Raw genomic sequence first — 15,817 nt, 5'->3', positions numbered from 1 at the left:
AAAGGTATAAATTAAAAAATGTTTACTTACCTTTTGTGATTATTATTTTATTACATATATTATAAAAAAATAATGTTCGGATAAAATGTTATTTTCCCCTGAAGTCTACAGCACATTAAACATATATCAAAGATGACGTCGAATTTCCAATTCTCAGTACAGTAGCAGAGCCGATATATCGATTTTGGCAACCAAAGGGTTAACTAGGGTATTTTATTAGGCACTGATTCTAGAGATTAATGAGTTAATTTTCGCATTTTTACGGTATAGCATTTTGTGCATAATGTTGGTCGTGTTATTTAATTGATAGAAATATAAATTAGAAAGGTGTGTTATATTATGTTGTTCCATAAGTCTTTGCGGTTTTTTAAGTGCGGGTTAAAGAAGTCAAAAAATAAAGAATGTGATATTTTTAATCGATTATATATTCTTCATCTATTTCTACAATCAATCAATTTTTCATACCCGAATCTTAGAAGGAATAAATTCTTCAATGTTATTTTATACATCAGTTTTAGTTAGATACTATTTTCTACTTAAAAAACGATCTAAAAAATTATAAAAATTACGTAGGATAAATCCATTGATTTTTTATGATGTCTTCTTCCAAACGTGCGTCCGTTCGTTGTCGTGGTGCAAAATACAATTCGTCGTAAAAAACGTTGTCGCGGTGTAAAATACATAATCTTTTGAAATTGAAATTGGGGACGAAAAAACAACGACTTAATAATGATTTCCTCTGGTCTCGAATCATAAATGATCGCCATATTTATATTTGCAGCGCAAGCTTTACCTTAGACGAGGTAACCATATTCCGTAAGTTGACACCTTTCCAAATTGTTTTAAATGTCTGTAAAATGACTGTGATAAATCACACGACGTCAGCCCTAATTTATTTATTGTAAATTTTCCGCAGTAACATGAAAGGCGTTAGCCCAATACGTTACAACGGGCTAAACACAGTCTGTAAATTGGTTCTATATATTTTTATTACATATAAAATATTAATAAATCCTATACACTATCTATCTAAATTTTATTTTTATTACATCCGTGAGATTCGGAAAATCTAGGAAAACCTAGTCTGTGATGATCGATCGGAATGATAGTTATATAATAATTAGTAATTACTATATCTCACACGATAAAATTCAAAAACACTAGGTTGCATATAGGATTCGATCGCAGGTCTTTCAGGTTTTAGTCACCGATTATATCCCTGTTTAGTATTTTTGAATCTTCATATTTTCTCTACCAACCTTGGTAGATCAATATAAAAATGAATTGAAAGAAATTGCTTAACCATATTTGATTATGAGAAATTGCTTAAACCGTATTAGTGAAGTTAAAACATTTCTTTCTGAATATTTTAACTCACAGCCAGTGAGTTTTTACAAATGCGGGATTAAAAACTTGCCTGATCGATGGAAGAAGGTTGTATCTGTTGATTGAGATTATTTTGTAGAATAATATTATAGTTTCAATATATTAACTTAAGAAAAAATGGTCAACTCGAGGAAATAGCTTGAAAGTAACTATTGTGTTCTTATATGTATATTCATAAGTCATAATAGGATTTATACCTGAAAGTCTCTTGAGAATGCTCACTATAGTTTCGTTTCATCGTACTGTCAAATTTTAAATATGCTTCATATTTTTAGGTATACGTCATATTTCTATATCATACCCACGCTCTTGCAAAAAACAAGCATTCCATCATATATACATTAAATATTTATTACATAAAAAAAGGTCACGCACACAAAATAAATCATATTTTGCTTGGCGTCGAATATGATCGTTTTATGTTCTTGATTACCCGTTATCTGGTAAATATCCACCCCTACGGACATGGGGATGAAATGACCCTCGCCGTGCAGGCATACACACCCTCACCTTTTCCTTTGTTTATTGTGTTGCCCGCTTACGTTGCAATACCCTTATTACACACACGTGTCGTGCATACATTATAAAAATAATATCGTATACACGTGTATGATTTTTTAACTTAGCGATAAAAAAATTAGCTCTCGCGAAATAACCTTTATGTCGCTTCCTATTGTTTTACATTGATTTTGTGTTTTCACTCTTTAGAAAGTGAATAATGAATTGTTGTGCAACGCATAGGTTTTATACCACTTTCCATGATGTACGATCGACCTGCTCGTTGACAATGATGAAATGCTTCGATTGTACTCATAATATATACGGATCAATTCGGCAATTGTGATTTTAAAATTATATATGTATATACAATATAAAACCATAATCGAGGTTGTCGGCGGATAACTTTTGCGATCGCCCTCGACACGCACATTGAATAAGGGCCTTGAAACTTGGAACGTTCAATGCCGAACGCTTCGACAAACCAAGGATCGCCTCATAAAAAAAATTAATCTATTATATCCTATACAATAATAGAAATTCGATAGTGTGGTATAAATTAATCTGACCTCCGAGGAGAGAAAGTATCAAAAGCATTTATCTTTTTAACTTCCGTAGTATCTAGTAGTGTGGAATATAATTGAGTAAAGTAGAAAGTACTCTCGCTCAGTGATGGTGTCTTGTCAAAATTTATTGTGTTTTATAATCGCGTTAAGATTTGTCGGAGCTTTCAAAAAGGATATTCTAATGCGAAAGTTTGCTTTCACAAGCCAGTACATATTTAAAGATCCTATTATGTTATACCAAAACGATTCGAGGGTCGTAATAATTATACGGTACCAGCAGAAGTTTTATAGTGTGCTCGAAAATATCCGCAGGGGCGCCGAGCCCTTTATGCGTCTATTAACCTAATTGAATCCGGGCATAATAATTGGCGTTGTCTCTTGGCTTAATATGACTATGTATGTTGTATATTATTATTTTGAATTATTGTTGTATTGATTGCAGTTAATTTTCATTTATTATCAATACAAATCCATTATGTAATCATTTAATTTGAATAGATTATTGAAGTGTATCGAGTGAAACGACGTTAATGGTTGTACTGGTGAATTAACAAAGAGTCCCACCACAATTTAAAAAAAAAACAAAATCTGATTTAAATATCGACAAACATGAAGATGTTTGTCGAACAAATAAATCATGAAGATGTTTTTTGGTGGTAGTGTTAGAAACTACATTGAATTTTATAAAACGAATTAGTACAATTTCTATCGAAATCTACATATCAATACTATATATGCAAGAAGTATTAATATTATAAGTTATACTATTAGTCAATAATGATAAATATTAAATACATTATATAGGTGGCGCATTAAAATTTGTAATCAAATATTGTTTTACATAGTATTTAAATGATGCCTGTTCATAGTAACAGTGATTATCACAAGTCTCTAATGACGAAGAGACTGATGTAATAAATATTTCTTTCTCTTCGTGAGTGGATCATTTCTGGTAAAAGTAACTAGAAAGTAAAAATGCAATAGATACTGAAGATAGTATATTTAATAAGTACATATCCTAAAAATCGAGTGAAAAGTATACCTAATTAAATTGATTAATTATTGTAATTAAGTATTGTACTTAAAATTGTAACACACCTTAGATAAATTATTAATCAGTGGAAGTATCTGTTGTAATATTTGTGGTAATAATTTATGTTTAAATATAACAATATTTTATGTAATTAACTGTCAATATTTGACTGCGTTATATGTTTCAAAAATATTTAAAAAACTAAAGGATTATTTTAAATCATGTATTTATGTTCTAATTACCTGTTATCTTACACGTACAACAATCATGATAGATCAGCGATGTAATTATTTGCCAGATGAACTCAGAAGATAGGAATTAGTGATTAGGTTAGAACTTAGTTCAGGGTTTTCTGGATTTTCTAATCAATATGATTTTTCAAAACTCGTGCATTTATTGTTTAAAAAATCTAATAATGAGTTAAATGTAAGATGAACGAACATAGCGGTCGCTTATTTATTTTTATAGATATTAGGTAGTTTATAACTTAATATTTAATTCGCATCAATTTTAAAATTTGTAGTTTTGTCTGCGTCGCGTAATCTCCAAGTTGTCTAGAAGGTCTTGTTGAACTCTTGGATCCTTATGAAATTCTCATCTCAAAAATCAGCAAATTTCTCGAGAAAATTATTGTAGCATTTTTTTGTTAAAAATTAAATTTGTACGAATATTTTTACATATTTTACAAATTTTGAAATGTGCTTTCTGTGAATGTTTCTAATATGTCCAAATTGGCGATCGGTACGTGCGCTTTTATAATGCTATATTTATGCTTTTAATAGGTTTTCTCCGGTATACATATATAATCTGTAGATTATAAAATAATAATATATTGTCAAACTTGACCGAAATTTTCAACAAAAAAACCTAAACTCAAAAAAAATGGCACAATATTTGTTTCCACAATAAAGTGCGGTGATTTTTGCAAATTTGAATAAAATAAGTCTTTGCGGATTGCATTTTTGACATTATCATGTAAAAATGGAGTATTTGGAGTAATGGAGTGAATGACGAATAATAAACGATAAAATTAAATAGTAAATACAGTTGAATAATTATAACATAAGTACATATTTCAATATTACAAAAAAATACATATGTATTTTAAAGTAATATTTATAGTTTGTATGTATTTAAAATCTAAATCATTCTAACATAACATAAAATGCTATCTCAGTTGTTAATTTTAGCTATGTTTTATTGTAAAATAAGAAATGAGCACATCTTATTTTTTAATCTTTCTTGATTTTTTTGTTAAAATTTTGGAATAAATTTTTACACAATTTATGAAATTACAGTGCGATTTTGTTATTAAATCATAGAATGATTTTATATTTATTTTAGAAAATATAATAATTGCGACTTTTATTTAATTATCGTTATTTTGGTGAATATCCATATAAATTTATTAAACAAAAATATTAAATGGCATTTTTTTAATATTTATTTATTATTTATAATAATAAAAAAAACGTAATTTAAATTATATACTATGTACATGCATATACAAACCAGCAACTGTAAAATTATATTATACGAATAAAAATACATATCCGTTGTAACGCATTGGGCTAACCCCTAACGAGCTACAACAATAGACTAAGTTCGTACAGTAATTCAGAGACTGCAGATTCGTCTAGGGCAGCAAAATTTTTATTTATAAAAATTCGATAATATTAAATACCGGCCCCACCCGCAAAGTAACATCTACTGATTATATATTATAATACCAATAATAATTTATTAAATATGTGTCACCAATTCCCATACAGAAAAATCTGATGGTTTTAATACCTACTAGTATGTACTAATTATTGATGATTGCTTTACCCAGGTGATATAGATTTGCCCCGTTGTAACGTACTTGGCTTACGCTTTTAAAATTACAACTTAAGTTATAAAAAAATGCACAAGTCGGTTTTATGACAGCCACAGCCGCGTATGCACACATTTGTTGGTGGAATGCATTCATTTTGTTTGGTACTTGCATATTATCATGGCGCCACGTTCAAATTTAACAGTCGATAATAAACTATTACCAAAATATGGTTTAATTCAAATAAAATAATTTAAATAAAAAAGTTAAATTTGGCAAAGATAATTATGGTTTTCGCTTTCCGTTGGTGTTGGCTTAATTGTGAGCAAAGATTTATTTAGTTTGTTTTCCGGTTGTTTGCTCTTGAATTAATTTCGTCGATTACATTTATTATTTTCTACCGAAGATTATTCTGGTGGCTCATTAGGTGTTTGTTGAAATGTTCTGTTATTGTCAACGTCATATTAATGAAATACTTATCATCAGTATACTCTATATTAATTATTTCAGTGTCTGATTTTCAACTATGTAAATTATAAAAAGTCGTTTCAATAAATCTTCCCCATTATTCAATTATATTTTAGGAGCAACTTTGAAAATAGTTTTCATTGGCAACATCGTCGGGCTTTAGTAAAAAATGTATTAAACCAATGGGCTGTTTATTTCTTCTTTCTTTAATTTTTGTTATTTTAATTTAAGACAACTTTGTAGAAAATCAGAAAGTCTCGGGACACGAGACGGCTTAAAACAAAATCCCTTCGGGTAACCCTATGAGTGCACGCGTGATTGATTTTATGTTCGTAAATACTTGAACTACGTCTGTATGCATTGCCTATTTATTCTTCTACATATATACATCATATTTTCAGTTTTTAATGTTTGAAAATGTATAGTCATTGCCAGTTTCATACAAACTGCAATAAGGGTGTGTTAAATCAATATCTTGCAGTTTAACCTTTTTTTAGAAAGCAGTACATTGCAATAAAAAACAAGTCGAAACAATGCATCAATCGGTAGAAAAAAATTGTATTCTCAAGTATACTTTATTTTAGAAAGACGTAATTAGAATCGGTAAAATAATGGAATAATTGAAAAATGTATGACAAGCTTCTCGGCGAAAGCGGAACAGTTAAATGTTTCTTACTGACTAATCTTTATAGTTCTTTATAAAGAGTATCTAAATTTATTTATTTTAATATTTTATTCTAAAGTAAATTATGATTTTTTTTTATATTCGTATGAAGATTAGTGAAAAAAATATTTTTTCTCGAACATATCAAATGGCTCGTTAAATTTTATTAATGTACTATTTTTTATACTGTCTCGTTCAGTTTGAAAGGACGAAGGAATCGCGCAAAGGGGGGAGGTGTCTCTCTCTAAATAATTCGCCCTACAAAAGTCTGTCGCCCCTATGTATGTACGTAGGAGCGTAATTGTGAAGCCAGGGTCCGGGAATACACATCCACCACCCATCTGGCGACCTTCGTCGCTCGCCCTGCAGAGCCGCGCCGAAATAACCGTGCTTAGATTAGGGGGCATGGGGGGCCCCCGGCGCGATGGTGTCGGCCTCGCTCGGCCAGGGGGTTTATTGATCCGGCCGCGTGTGGAGGAGCAACCTTGGCGCGGCCCCTGCGCCCCCGTCTCGGGAGCTCCGAAGGCGACGGCGAGCCCCCCTCTCGTCGAAGGGCCCGCCGAAAAGCGGCCGGGGGCCCCGCCGTTCGCCCTCTGCGAATCCGCAAACGCACTCACAAGGCCCTTGAAATATTTATCGTCGACGGCGACAGGGGCGTCCTAGCCGGTTGGCTTTGCTAGTTTCGGCTTGGTCCTTTTGCGCCTGATTTATTTTATTTTCGAAGGCGATAAGCGAATAAGGGCGGTTTTATCGAACTTTTGATGGGACGCGTTTACCTCGCTTGAGCACGTTCATTTAATTCTTAAGGCGTTTTAGTTATTATCAACAAAAATAGAATATCTTCATTTCGTTACAGCCAATATGTTTATTTATACCTTTCCATTGAAAACCTACAGCGAGTATTTAAATATATTGATTATTATAATTCAATATTGTTTTAACTAAGACAAAATATATATAGATGCTCAGCAATTTTCAGCTGTGAGTCGCGATCACGCCCTCTTTTTCTTTCCCGTCGCAGACTGGACGTCAGCGCCCGGAACGTTCCTCTTACGCGAGTCATCTAGCGACTCAAGCATGTGTTTGTCGATAGTAATAGGAATCTGGAAAAAAATATTTGATATATTTCAATCTATTTTAGGTGTGCACCATTATTTTTTTATATTTTTTTTTATGTTTAATCGTATAATTTAATAATTTGCCTATGTTTGTATGTATGTGAACTGTTAAATAAAACATGTTTATATAATGGCCATTATGACGCATTGGGGAAATCTGTCAAGTCATGTTGCTCAGATTTGTTATATTAAATTAATAATAAAACAAACAATTTTGTATTTATATATGATTTTGATAACAGCCACCATTTTTTTTATTATTTTTTAAAGTTGTTTATTAACAATCTTTTATCATGATAAGTAACTCGTATAAAAACAAAATAAATGTCTAAAGTTTGTATTTCAGCAATTACACATATATCTATGTAAATCTGAACCGAATACGAAATGTGAATTTGAACGTGTAATGTATAATAAAACTTTATTTTTATATCAGACCGTTGTATTATATAAAAAAAATCACTTACGTTTCAATTATCATTTTAATGTCTAAATTTAAAATATTTCATCGTTATAATCAACTAGAGATTCCGTCCCGGAAAACATAAAAAAATAACTTTATATCAAATTTATAATATATTTTTTAATATTGATTTTAATCACGCAGCGACGTAGCTTTCGTTTTTTGGCTTCATTTCTGTAGATTGTGAAAAATCTTTTCAATGAATTCGAACTAAGTTTTTAAACAAACCAGACTTTGCGACCAGAGCTAAAGTTTATAATCATATATTAAATTACTTTTCTATTCAATTTAAATGAAGTTTTAACATAAACTTCAAGAAGTATTTAACTCTTGCATGCTAAAGACGAATGACTTTGTTTCGCCACGCTTATCGGTTAAAAGCGGGAGACGTGAACGAAACCTTTTTTTGTACTGCGATGTTAGGATTTTGACTATATCTATTGTCGTAAATATTTACTATTTAGAGCAAAAATTTACTTGACCACTTTAACACAGTCGACTGATTTTAAACTAAAAATCAAATTATAATATGTCTCAATTTATTACAAGAAGATTTTTAATTAATCTTAAATTTGCTTGCTTACAAAGCAAATATGCAAAATGCAGACAAACTATGGAGCAATATCTGAGATGAGATGTTTGTCTGTATTTTGGACTTGACCTGATAAAAGTTTTAAAACTATAATTAGTTTTAGAACTTTTATTAGTTTAGGTTTGGGTTTGTAAATATATTCTTGCTATGATTTTTTCCAGAGTCGGGCCCCTCAAGGAGAACGGGCTTGTCCTCTCTCCTCTCCTCTCGGCAGGCCTGTGTCTGAAAGATAGGAATTAGTGCTTATGCTTATTTTATAATTCCGATCGATCGTCACAAGCTGGGTTTTCCTAATCTTAATTAGGAATAATTAAAATAAAATCGAACAAGTTCGTGCAGTGACATCTAGTGATTGTAAGAATTTCACTGATTTTGTTTATATTCTGGTCTCACTACTTTCTTAGTAGTTATTGATTGTGTTATGCTTTTTAACGATTAGCTAATCTTTCGTTTAACTTTAATGAACTAATTTTTGAACTGCGAATTTTTTTACAAAATATCAAACTTTCATAGTTTTTCTCCCGGTGTTTTATAACGATTAGATCGCTGTGACACTTGGCATATTAAATTAAATTCTGGGTCAGTACTTTGTTAATTGAACGCAGTCGCACTATGCCACAATACCACAGTTTCATAATAGTACTACTGAGCCGATGTGTGTATATGCAAGTACTACACACTATCGGAAATTGTGACCTGAATTTTGACACTTTATTTATTTTTACGTTTCGCGCGCGCGATATTTTACGAGAAACGCGATTTTTAAAATTTTTGGGTAGCAATAGTAAAAATATTGTTTTTTTATTGAATTAAATTTTAATTTGATTCATGCTGATTCGTATGATTGAAGTTATTAATTAAAACTCGATATGAATATTTGCTGATGATTATATGATAATGTTAAATAATTGCGATCTTGTTCGCGCGGGCGTTCTCATTACGCTGCAATGATTAAACGAATTTCGTAACATTATTGTGAAATATTCGATTCGTTACGGTAAATCATTGTCAACAAGTTCAAATTGAAAGGGTTCCAGGTCTGACCGAGCCAGAGTTTTAATAAAAACACAATAATAAACAAAAAATCAGTTGTGTAATCATAGATTTTTATCGGAATGAAAGTGAAAGTTGGGGAAGAAAGTTAAATCTGGAAATGTAAGGAGTTGAATGCAAAAATAGTACTTATATATATATAATAATATAGATCTCAGTGTGATAAAATATTCATTATTATTAAAAAAAAACAAAGATTCGATGGTATTTATAGTTATAGGATTATGGATATACTACATCCAAGTAACTTTATCTAAGGATATGATATACTGAAATTAAAAAATATCGACTAGACAAATTTTAGTCTGTCAGTTTTAACACTGTTCAAATACTTTAAAAATGTCGAATTATGTGCAATTAATCTGTTTAATTACTATATTTAGCAAATAGGCATAAACCGTGAGTAGCAGTGAGTATTTTCGAGACATTTGATAAATATATAAATGTGAATTCCAGCGAAATCTAGAAAGCCATACGATCTGAGGTGTGCTTTTTATATTCCGGAATGAAAGGTATCCACATAATCTACGGAACAGTAAAAACGATGGATTGTAAAATCTATTGTAGAATTTTTTTATCTCTTCGATGAAAAGCCTCATGGGGTCAAATTTTGACTGCAACTTCATAAATGTTTATGTAAATGTTCTGGGGTAAAATATTCAGTAATGTTTTTTTTTATAAATTTGATCAATACAGTAATGCCTGCACTACACTCTCTGGAAGTTGGCCAAGGTTGGCCAAGGACGGAGAATATAGTGGGTTACTTCGGGGTTATTTCGGTCGAGTTCGGTTCTGTCCGCTCTAAAATCTCTCGGAAGTTGTCCGAGGTTACCGAGAACGGGAGGTATAGTAGGGGTAATTCAGTCGACTTGGCCAGCTTCGAGCGCTTCCGAACATTGTCGGCAAACGGACCAAAGTTAAAGGATCCGAAGTCGGAGCAGCTCTTTCGAGCGCGAGCGGTGAGATACTTCGAGAGAGATAATAATATGGTTTTTCGTAAACTGAGATAGAACGAGTAACTCGGTTCAATTTCAGTATGCGCGTAGGCGTCGTATGGTCAACACGCATGACGAGCGCTGCATCGTGGTCACGTGGTCAAGTTATAATACCACATGCTTATCGGGGACTTCAACAGACTTTTACTGACATCTTTGAATATTTTAGGGCACCAAAAGGGATTAATTATAATTTTGATAATATAACAGATGTTGTTATTATATTTTTTTCATATAAAATTTAATAATTATAAGTACTTGATTTTGTTAAAAAAGGTCGTTTCGAATATCCTTATGTATTTTCCTAGATCGGTTTATATAAATGTCACACCATAACGAATTATTATTTAGAATCGATGGCGACAAACTCTAGGATAGTCACAGATGCGGTGTTCGTATTCTGAAGTATCATTTTTATGCCTTATGGCATTTTGCAAAAGCCGACAAAGATTTTGCGTAAATTAAATTTTTACGACCGAAAAGTTTTCACTGATATTGTATTGGTGAGTGCCCACACAAACTTTTATAATTATCATTAGCGTAATTTTAATAATATGACAATTTAAAAATTGCCATTATTTGGCACATTTTTTGAACGCGCGCAAATATGACAGCAGCCGTCGTGCGGACGTCGTTCACGGCCGCCGTCTGGACGGCATATGAAATTTGTGGCAGTGTGGCCGCTACTCGGAAGTCGGCGACCTCGGCCGACTTCAGTTGAACTTCGGTTCCCACAACTTCCAGAAAGTGTAGTGCAAGCATAAGAGCTTAAAAAAATACATAAAATGTAAGAAAAATATATGTGACCCTTAATCAAACCGATATATTATCTTTAAAAAATCTTTAGTTATACAATAAATATGATGCACGTTACTGTATATTATTTGTTTGTATATATATATATTTATTTGCAGGTAAAAACTCATCATTTTTATTTTGTAAATGTTTTTTATTACTATTAATCTTATTGCATCTATTCAATAGGAAAATATAATGTTTTTATTTTCCTGTGAGTTTTATATAAAAAGAGCAAAATTTATAGTATATAGCACTAAACTGATTATTTTATTTTTGTTTCAGAAGCTAAAAAATCTGGCAACTAAGAAAGAAGCACAATTAACTGAAGCTTCGTCTTGCATGAAGGTGATGTAAACATTTGATCTTTAATTTCCGTTTCCGTCCTAGACAGAAGGTCTTATTTTTTAGCATAAGTAACACTATACGTATGTGTAAATTTTGTTACATCTGTATCAACTTTAGTTATTGGAAAGTTTCTGCTTTAGGATCTGTCAAAATTATGGTAGTCAAAGTTGTTCATTTAAGAGTGGCAACTGTCAAAGAATTGCATTGTCGTATAAATTCATTAATACTGAAAACTGATTAGTGACAATATGCACTTACGTAAGGAAATAAAAACGTCAGGGAGAAGGTGACTTAAGTTGCATTTTTCCATTGCTATATTTTTACACGTGTAAGCCATATACTTTATAAATTATTATAACTAGAGAATTTAGCATTGTTTTGATTGTAAATAATATGAAACGATACTAATAATGATATAGAGCTGTTCATTCACTTAAATATCTGATGAATATATAATTGATTTAACGTTCAAACTTTGAGCTCGAATAATTGTTACAATAGCTGATTTGGTAACTTTTTAAAATAGAGGTTAAGTAAACTAATAGTAAAAATAACTGATGCTGATGAATTTTTACTCGGCAATCTTGTTGATCTGGTCTAAAATAATTGCATAAGTTTTTTGTTAGAAATTCTCTCACCTCTCCTTGATCGTCATTTATTTTATATTCATTTAATTTTATATATTTTCTCTAGTATATAACTATATATTTATTTATTATTTCCAATATCCAACGACACATTTGTTGATTATTATTATTATTTAATATCCGTTCGTATGCCAGTTACGTTTAAGCTTTGCCGGCGCACGCGGAGCTTTTGAAATTAGAACCGACCGGTTAAATGCAAATTGTTTACCTATTGCGCTATGTGTCGTAACGCGAACGTGAGATTCATTGTCTCGTATTGGTGTATTAAAAACACACATACCCGGCGATTATATATTTTTATTATATTGTTGTAATAATCGCTGCTAGAATAGTTGCAGTTTGGAAAGCGGAGCGTATCGAAAATCGGAGCGCTCAGCACACAGAGAAAGGAATTATTCTAGTAAGTCAAATTATTCAGAGCGAGAGCTTTCGTAACACGATCTGGGCTCTGTGTGTGTGTATTACCTCGTGCACGATTATGCCTATACCCACACACGTATGTTTACAGTAGTTGGTACTGGTGTTGCACTCCATTCGCGATTTCTCTCCTTGCGACGTCTCGAAGCACAGTTTTCGCGCTTTTGCGAAACGCGCTCGTTCGCGTTTTCGTTGTTTAATGACACGGATTTTCCGCGCGGACCTCGATTTTCCGCGGCGCTCGAGGAAAGCTTCCGGTCGCGTGACCGAGATGATCTCGTTTGTAAAATCGCAAAATGTTTGATGACCACTGACTGATGATATGCATCGATAATCCGTCGGCGCTCAATGTTACGGGTACTTGGCTTTTGATTTACGTATTAATATTTTTGTTCATTTAGTGGTATATAATAAAGAAGGAAATACAGAGCCGCACTTAAGTGGTTGGCCGTTCGCCTGAAATAATTAATACGATCGCCCCACTATGAGCTGATTGAATGTGAATTAATCCTGTCAATTTAATGGAAATTGATCGACTCGAATCAGCATTACACATCGGCTGACCAAAGCAATTAAAGATCGCAAACTATAATCTACTTGCATTCACTGCATATACATCTATAAAATACTCTTTAAGGAGAGCCGCTGAAAAAACATGATTAGTACTTTGTAGAAGCGCTTACACTTCGAAAAGAAGACGGCGTTTATAATATCAACTATAAATCGATAAGAGAAAAAGCGCCTGGATATGTTTTTTTATTGGTGGCCGAATGGTGTGAATTTTTCAGCCAATTACACCCAGATATTATACAATATATGTCGTCCATCCGGTGCTTAGTATCCGTTAAATATTTCCCAGTTGTTCTGCTAGTGTTTGGTGATATGACTAAGAGTCACATATTTTATAATTATCTTTCGAGAAAGCTTAAACTAATTGAAGATGAGGTCAATTAAAAGTCAATCGTATTAAGGCTGAGCTCTACCTCAGAAATCATCCCCTTTGTTAATATTGATTTCAGTCCTCACGGTATTAACAATGCTTTTTCGATGGGTTTTCAATACGAGTTTCGAAGTCTGTGAAGACGAGGGTTTCAGAAAGACAATGCGTTGTTGTGTTAATTGATGGCTTTCGAGAGTTTTTGTGGCTATTGTGCAATTCTGGGTGTTGTTTTGATGATTTTTAAATGTCATTTATTTTAATAATTTATTTAGCTTAATAGCTAATTTTTACATCAAACAAATTTTAACTAAACTTAAATATAATATATAACATGAACAGAATTTTTTTTAAAAAAATACTATTTTATAATTCTTAAGACTCTCACAATTAATATGTCAATGCAATGATATATAGCTGAAATGATATTACTATCAAAACTGAAAAAAATGCCACTTATTACCGACCAATATCGCTTTATTCAGTTATTTGAGAAATTACTTCTTAAGCCCATGAAACAAATTCTCGTGAATAAACATCTATTTTCGTCTCATGAGTTTGGCAATCAGGAAAAGCACTTGACCAGATTTGAAGAAAATAATTTGTATTCATTATCTGAACATATAAATTTTATAAATATAATAAGCGACCCTGACATTTATGCAAGGCCGCCGAGAGCGAACTCGAGCCCTGGGAAAACAATGATTCCGGGCCTCATGACAAAAATAGCATTTTGTATATTTTTTAAAATCGTAATATAATTTTGTGAATAAATAATAATAGGTACGAGTTAACCCTTTCTATGCTACAAATATATACACAAATTACATACCGTTACAACATATTTTATGTAAAATATTTTAATTCGGCATTAAACATATATACTCATAATACTTACCTGATAATAAATCGTGTTTTCTTTGCTGCTCAGTGTTGCCATATAGTAAATTTCCAGTTCAAGTCAAAAGCAATAAAATCGTGCCATCGCCGTGAAAACGCTCAATTGTCAAGCGTTTATATTAAGACGTCGCAGTGGGAACGTTACCGAGCGTTCCCACTGCAACGGTGCAGACACGATTTTATTGCTTTTTACGTGAATTTTTGACTTCTGAGAAGTGATCATTTCTTTGCGCCCTCCTATTGGCCAAAATTCTGTTTGAATATACTTGAACCAATGCTCTTATATTAGAAGTCCATAGTAATGTCGGGGTAAGGATAGCTATCATATTTTTAAAACATTGTAATGTTGAAATCCAGACAAACTGTGGAGCATTATGCTAGGTGCGATGTCTGTCTGTACTTATTTTTCCGCTTATTTTCCCTGAAATTTGGCTTAGTTTGTATTTTGGACTTGATCTAATGAAAGTTCTAAAACTAATTATAGTTTTAGAACTTTTATTATGTTATGTTGGGATTTGAACAGAAAATGGACGTTTCGCAACTGTCAAAATGAGTTTCATATACATTTTAGAGCAGCGTATTAGCGCCTATCAGTTAAATTATATTTTCGCTAGTAGAAATATATATCTACTGGTGAAAATGTATTTGGGCTTGGATGTTTATGTGCTGTGTATTTATTGCACATTTAATATTTATTTTAAAATATCGCAATTATTTATCTCTCGTAGGTATATACATATTTATTTCTATTCACTCGTCTATCGTGCTGGTATTTCTATTTATTATTTATATTTCATGTATGCAATTCATGCTTTTGATTTCACTTCGTCAGCCATCCCTATCAAAATAAGGGACCGGCAGGCCGCGGCGGCGCGCTCATTTCTCTGTTACAAAACAGAATTACTGTACCGTCGGACTTGCCTCAAGCAAAAAATAAATCATGACTTAAGTATACTACTTCGTCTGTATGTGTTTGAGAGTCATATGTATCAATTTATGTTTACACACTAAATTCGCAAATTGTTACTTATGATCATCATAATTAAATATGAAGGAAAATTATTTTGCTCAATTTCTTTTTGATTCCGCATATTAAAGCATGTAGTTTTGCATACAACATA

At 32.0% G+C, this 15,817-nt stretch overlaps 1 protein-coding gene across 16 annotated transcripts in view; it reads left to right on the top strand.

Moving 5' to 3' along the window:
• Nucleotides 1-15,817, top strand: part of rdx (BTB/POZ and MATH domain-containing protein rdx) — a 208,177-nt gene that overhangs the window by 42,876 nt on the left and 149,484 nt on the right. For 13 of the 16 annotated variants that reach the window (XM_088204915.1, XM_088204927.1, XM_088204923.1 and 10 more), the window contains one exon: nt 11,733-11,795. The exons of the other annotated variants lie outside the window; for them this stretch is intronic. The gene's annotated coding sequence lies outside the window, so the exon portion shown is untranslated. The remainder of the gene's footprint in view (nt 1-11,732; nt 11,796-15,817) is intronic. 16 annotated transcript variants of the gene reach the window in all.

Source organism: Plectrocnemia conspersa, unplaced genomic scaffold, assembly GCF_051122295.1.
Source record: "Plectrocnemia conspersa isolate PC_06_02 unplaced genomic scaffold, ASM5112229v1 ptg000014l, whole genome shotgun sequence".
NCBI lineage: Eukaryota > Metazoa > Arthropoda > Insecta > Trichoptera > Polycentropodidae > Plectrocnemia > Plectrocnemia conspersa.
Note: the sequence above shows the minus strand (reverse complement) of the source record. Positions and strands in the feature narration are given on the sequence as shown.